Source organism: Chionomys nivalis, chromosome 20, assembly GCF_950005125.1.
Source record: "Chionomys nivalis chromosome 20, mChiNiv1.1, whole genome shotgun sequence".
NCBI lineage: Eukaryota > Metazoa > Chordata > Mammalia > Rodentia > Cricetidae > Chionomys > Chionomys nivalis.
The window spans coordinates 49,888,198-49,895,161 of NC_080105.1; positions in this window are offsets into that span (position 1 = coordinate 49,888,198).

Below are 6,964 nucleotides of genomic sequence, written 5' to 3' on the forward strand. Positions count from 1 at the left end.
CATCCCTTCCCCCAAATATGTCCCCCGAGATGGTTTCCGCCTGCACGCTTCCTCGCCTTTGGGATTCCGGCTGGCCGCAGAGATCTGTAATTGTGTTCCGGGATCTTTGACTGCCTTGATCCTCGGTCTCAAGTTCGGCTGTCTGGACGGAGTCCACGCCAGGGTCAGAGAGAGAGTAAATCGGGTGATCAATTAAACAAAAACTGATCGGGGCCATAAAGAACTGGTCGTACTGCCTGTTCCGCCCTCCCATGAGTGACGGGGCGAGCTCGCCAGGCTCGGCTTTTAAGGAAACTCCTGGTCAAGGTCTGGGCTAGGTGTTTCCAAGTTCTTTCTTCTCCTCTTTTCCAATGAATTGAAGATATGGGATCCCACAGAATTTGCAAAATAAGCAAGTTGATTTTATTTGGAGTCAAATGATAGTGCAAATTAGAGAGCGATATGCCGGGGCTGGGGAGATGGTTCAGAGGATAAGCGCATTGACTGCTCTTCCAGAGGCCCTAACTTCAATCCCCAGCACCCATATGGTATTCTTGTGTCTCGTATTTATTGATTGTCACACAAAGTATTAATCCCAGCACTTGGGAGGCAGAGGCAGGCGGATCTCTGTGAGTTCGAGACCAGCCTGGTCTACAAGAGCTAGTTCCAGGACAGGCTCCAAAACCACAGAGAAACCCTGTCTCGAAAAACAAAAAACAAACAAACAAACAAACAAACAAACAAAAGTATTTCCTCATACCAAGGTCTCTAATCTAATTTACATGTCTTACTAAAAGAGCAGCACGGGGCCCCATGATACATAATTAGTCCCTTATTTTGTGTCATTTACAATACACAATAATACAAGAGCCTCAGGTGTGCCTGCGGAATCTTGTGACCAAAGTCTTGGGGTGATCGCAATGCTCCTTTAGTAAGATAATTCTGCAAATCACAGATCAGAAAACAATCACTGTTTTCCATAAGGATTCTTCAAGGTCAAATTACTTCTAGAAAACAGCTGTTTGTTCTAATGCTTACCCCAGTGACTGCTAAATCCCTACAAGCACCTTGGGAGGGACTGGTTGATGTGCGCATTGATGGCCTCTATTTAAACTTTGGCCTTACTTCAGGACCCCAACGGTGGACTTGAGAGGTTTGCTGGATCCCTGGCCTCCCTTCCCAATGTGAGCACATTAAATACATCTTTTTCCCCCTGCTTTCCACGATTAATTCGGCTCTTTTCATAGGCTTGTTGTGGAAGGGTGGCCAGACCTGACTTGGCACAAATTGGAACACCCAAGTTACCTATTAAAAAGAAGTCTGGAAAGACGGTTGGGGAGACCAGCTCTGTGGTGGGATAGGAAGGTGCAAGGAAGATGTTCGTGGAGTCCTGACTCTCCATATAGCCATAGAAAAGTCAAACTATCCCTTTAATCAACTGCCTATTATACCTCAGCAAAGAGAGTTAACTTTTGTTGAGTTTAATTAAGACCACTCCCCCAAAAAGGGGCCGTATTTCTTGGAAAACACACCCTGTTTTGGGTTTCTCTGACACAGGGCTTATACATCCTCAATTTACACCCTCCTGGGACGCTGCCTTCAAGGGGTCTTTGTAGTTGAAGACGGCTAAGACTTTCCTGTATTGGCACCCTGAGATCACAAGTATGTGCTACCGTATTTATTAGTACCCAGACACACCTTGGCCCTGCCTCTTGGACACAGTCACCCATCGGCTTAAGGCGAGCAGCAAGCTCCGCCCACTTCCATCCCCCCCCCCCCCCCCCCCCCGCCGCCAGAGGCAAGCAGGCCTCTGCCTCCCTCTCCAATCCTCTCCTCCCCCCCTTCCCTTTCCTTCCTTTCCTCCCCCATTTCCTTTATTTCAAACTCCACACTCTAGCTCTCTCTGCATGGCGTAATCCGTTCTGCCTTGTTTTGGGCCCAACCTGCTATGGGATACCACAAAGGTCCCTCTCACACCATACCGTATCTTACAATATTAGCTATGATTTGAATCCCAAATGTCTTCCTAGGCATATGTGTTGGGAGGTAGGACTAAGGGAGAGGAAGTTAAGTCCATTGGCATCTTATTTTACTCTACAACCTACGGCATTAGGATGGTTTCAGTGCCACACAGCCCTGAAAGGACAAAGCTAAAGGATCATGCACTGAAACCTCTGAAATAGTGAGCCTCTTAAGCTGAAACAATATTTTATCACATCACAGAATAAAACTAAGACAAATACCATGGCAAAAAGTGGCTTAGGGGGGAAAAGGGTTTATCTGGCTTCAGATCACAGGTTATAGTCCGTCATGTGGGCAAGTCACAGAGGCAGGAGATTTAGGACAGCTGCTCAGACTACATCTGTGGTCAACAGAACAGAAAAACAAATGCAGCCACGCTGCTTGCTTGCTTCTGCTTCTCGTTCAGCTAGCTTTTTCCTTCTTGCTCTTACACAGTTCAGAACCTGCCTGTGAAGTGGTTCTGGGATTCAGGCAAGACTCAGGGCCACGCTCAGAAAGTGTCCACGGGACACGTCATCACGACACAGTTCAGTTCCAGCCTCTGCAACTTCTTCCCCATGTGGAATTGCTATGAGAACGCCCTGGGGGCGTAGCTCTCCCTACCAAAGGCTATTTCAATGACTTGGCAAGGATGTGGGAACTTGCCAGAGGTGGAGACTCTTTCTTCTCATCCTAGCATTCTGAGGCAGAGGCAGGTGGATCACTGTGAGTTGGAGGTTAGCCTGGTTTACAGAGCGACTTCCAGGACAGCTAGGGCTGTTACACAGAGAAACCCTGTCTCAAACAAACAAATAAACAAACAAGATATGTATACCAAAGAATTATTTTAAAGCAAATTTAGGGTTTATTATAAATGAATGTTTGATTTGTATATCTATTTTGGCTCCCTAAATACCTGAGGTCACATAAAAATTTTTGAGTGAAGAAGATTGCCACTAGAAAATTTGGGGAGCCACTGCTTTCTCCTCTTTTCAAGAAGGGGTGTTTTAATTGCAGAGAATGTGGGCCCCTCTTACGGTTCTAAGGGAGCAAAACACTCATACTAAACCTGGTTGACAAGCCTACTCCTTCAGCTGTTCCAAATGCTTTAAAAAACTTGGCTTCAAAGAGTTGAAAAACGCAAGAATGATATAGTGTGAGAAGTTAAAATTAGATATTGTCATTGCTTTTGTCAATTAGACATGGACTCTAATCTGTAAAAGCAGCCGGATTGCTTTTGGTCATGTTTCATCACAGCAAACCAAAGAAGCAATCTCACTCATATGAGATGAAATTTCCATGTGCAAAGAAAAATGAAGTCTTGTTGGAAAACAATCCCACTTAATTATCTGCAGTGTCCATGGCTCTTGGTGGCAAAGCCAAATGCACACGGTAGAGACAGCGTGTCCTGGAAAGTCGCCAGGGTTTGCGAGCTGGTCCTTTTCAGGAGTTTCCTGGGCCCTGTTCCACATGAATTATGGGTAATTCTAGTCTCTGTCCACCATTTGTTTCCATTGTTACCATTATTATTGTTGAGAGAGGGAATGAAAGCCAGTTCTGGGCCAGTGGACCCCAAGGTGAAGTCTGACTAAACACTGTCAGGGAGGAGAGATGTTTTCCTCTGACAAGAAGACGCCTGAGAAAGCTTCCTCCTGACTTGGACAAAGCATGTGAGGTTACTACACACAGAGCTGTACCCGCTGTCTCACGATCACTAGACAGTCGTGGGTCGTGGAAATCTGTTATGGAAAATCTGTCATGGAAAATCTGACCCAGACCTGGCTGAGCTGTTAGCCAATCCCAGCCCTTCCTACTTCTAGATAGCTTTCATAGACAAAATGATTATATCATAGCTTGGGGATTATGTCACCTGTTGCCAAGTTTTTCCTAAAATATATGAGGTGAGGAATTTCTTTCAGTTGTGGCATGTTTCCTATTATTAATGACTCACAAAATGGTGAGCAGTTATGAGCATCATCAGTAATTATGCTGCCATTATTTTTATCCTTAAAATGTGTAAGTTTAAGGCTCATAAAATATACATGTGATCTGACTTTCTTCCCCCTTTTTTTTTTTCTAAGACAGGGTTTCTCTGTAGCTTTGGAGCCTGTTCTGGAACTTGAACTCACAGAGATCACCTGTGTCTGCCTCCTGAGTGCTGGGAATAAAAGCATGCACCACTACCACCTGGCCTTCCTTCATTTTTGCAATACCATAAAAGGTTCCAAAGATACGTAAAAGAAATTGCCTACTTTCAAACACTGTTTTAAAAAGTATTTCACGGATGCAAATTTCCCGTGTCATTTCACACAGTTTCACAGAAATCCAAATCTGTGTTTGCTTTTTTCAACTTCAAATATTGGTTGTACTGACTCCAAACAAGACTTGAGGGAGTTCTCGACCCAAGTCCCATGCAGTGCGCATTGAAACTGTGCAACTGAAGCATTGTTTTCTTTTTCCTCACCGACCAAGTACACATTTGAATCCGGTATGTTCCGTGCTTATGATCTGTTAGCAACGCCAGTTACCCTTTGTTATGTTTCCCCCTGTGATGTCATTAGCCTGCACATTGTGAAATTCTGGTGCTCTGACAGAAGCTTGATTCCTGTGGTCAATCTGTCTGTCCTTCCACCTGCGTCAGACCTGCTTCCATTACAGGTCAGCCACAGTGCCGTCTTGCACAATACCAAGGTAGCCAGCCACCACCTTGAGCAGAGAGGCCAGTGTGTGACTGTGTTTGCTCATGGAATTCAGCTTGGAAATACACTCTGCTGTTCTGCGAGAGCAGTGGTCCATGCTTGTGACATGCTGTTTTCAAGAGGAGAGGGAGAAAGATAGATGGTCCAGCAGTTAAGAGGGAGCACTTGCTGCTCTTTGGGAACCCAGAACACGAATAAGGTAGCTCAAATCACTCTAGTTAGGGACTACAGTTTTCCCTTCCAGCCTTACAGGTACCAGCATGCATGTCATCACACATACACATTCATTTAAAAAATCAAATAAATCTTAAGAAAAAGAGGCCCCGTTATTTCTGGGGACTCACTGAACGGAGTTGGATGGGCACTTTGTTTAGTGGAAACCCGTAGCCTTCCAATCTTTCTGAAGTAGCGATACATTGGCTTGCTTCTCATTTCCCAGAACAAAGATTAGAGGGAGGATGGAAGGAAAGGGAATTTTTAAGCTCTTCTAGGAACTGGTCGCTGCAGCCCCTTATCTTGGAAAAGAAGCCTTCCTGTCGGGTGCACTGTGCAGTGTGAGTTGATTAAAGAAAGAAGGCACTCCAAGATGAAATTTTAAGGCCTTCGTGGCAGCAGGAAGGTCCAGCCTCTTCTGATGAACTGAACCCCTGAAGTCATACAAAGACGCATTTATTGAAAGTTACACGAAGTATTTCCTCATACCAAGGTCCCTAATCTAATTTACATGTCTTGCTGGTCCCTGACTCTAGTCCTTTATTATGTAACGTTTGCCGTACACAGTAATACAAGATGTGCCTGAGGCATCTGGTGACCAAAGTCACCGGAGGGCTGCACCTTCGCAGAGGTGGAACTTCACGGAGATTAAGAGCACCTCTGGGCGGCCTCTGCTGAACCCAAATGTCCCTGTAGCTCTAGCATCACACTGGGTAAACGACCCATTCCTCTATTCCTTTGATATCCTCACTTGTACCAGCTAGTGTGTCCCACATAGGGACTCCTCTGGTTGGTTTGCAACCAGAGAATAAATGGACACGCATTTGTACAGAAAGGGTAACTTTACAGATTAGAGGCTTACATTCTTTTTTAAGCACAATCTCAGTTGTGTCTTAGTTACAGAACAAATTGAAGCTGAGAGCTGTCAAGAGGATACTGTAGGCAGGAGAAACACAGAAGTGGATTGGGAACAGAGCTGGAAGAAAAGGAGAGGAAGGAAGCCGACTGGGACAAACAAGGCCTTAGCTTGGGGACCAGGGGCTCATCGAGGTTGCCAAGTCACCATCTGGAGTGGCCGTGTCCACATGCATGGTGGCTCCAGTAGGTTGTCCACGGAACACAGCGGCCGAAGGTTCCAACTTGTTAGGCTATGTGGCTACTTTGAACAACTCCCAGGCTTGTTTCTGTAGTTATACTGTGCTCTGTAAGCGCCAGGTCTAAGGGGCTGATGCTGACAGTGCCCCACATACTGGGTTTTCTGACATTGCTAAAGCATACGCTATGGCCAGCAAAAGGTGACCCTTGTTCACTCCTGTTACACACTAAAATGCAACACGCCAAAATATTTAAGTCCGTGACACCCATTACCAATCACTTAATTTAACTTACAATAATTAAATACCATATCAAAATAATAAATCTTTGGTTTTTCTCTTTCTTTCTTTCTTTCTTTCTTTCTTTCTTTTTTTCTTTCTTTCTTTCTTTCTTAGATAAGGTCTCATTATAGAGCCCATTTCTCAATCTTCCTGCCCAAGCCTTCTGAACACTGGACTGACAAGCTAGACCACCCCACCAGGCTTACTAGGAAGGGTAAGGCAGGGGATTGATTGGGAGCTGGTAGTTATCTTGAGCAATAGAATGAGAGGCTGTCTCAAAAGAAAGAAAGAAAAGAAAAAAGAAAAACAAGAAAGGAAAAAAAATAAACAAACTACAGTATAAAAAATGGAAATACTGCCAGGTAGTGGTGGCGCATGCCTTTAATTCCAGCACTTGGGAGGCAGAGTCAAGTGAATCTCATTGAATTTGAAGCCAGCCTGGTCTACAAATGAGTTCCAGGACAGCCAGGGCTGTTACACAGAGAAAACCCTATCTCACTCCCTGCCCCCACAAAAAGAAAGAAAGAAAGAAAGAAAGAAAGGAAGGAAGGAAGGAAGGAAGGAAGGAAGGAAGGAAGAAAGAAAGAAAGAAAGAAAGAAAGAAAGAAAGAAAGAAAGAAAATGGAAATATAGTTATAGGGAGGCTGAAGCCGAGTGGGAGGTGGTGGCTAAGTGTCAGAGAAAGTACAGGAATCT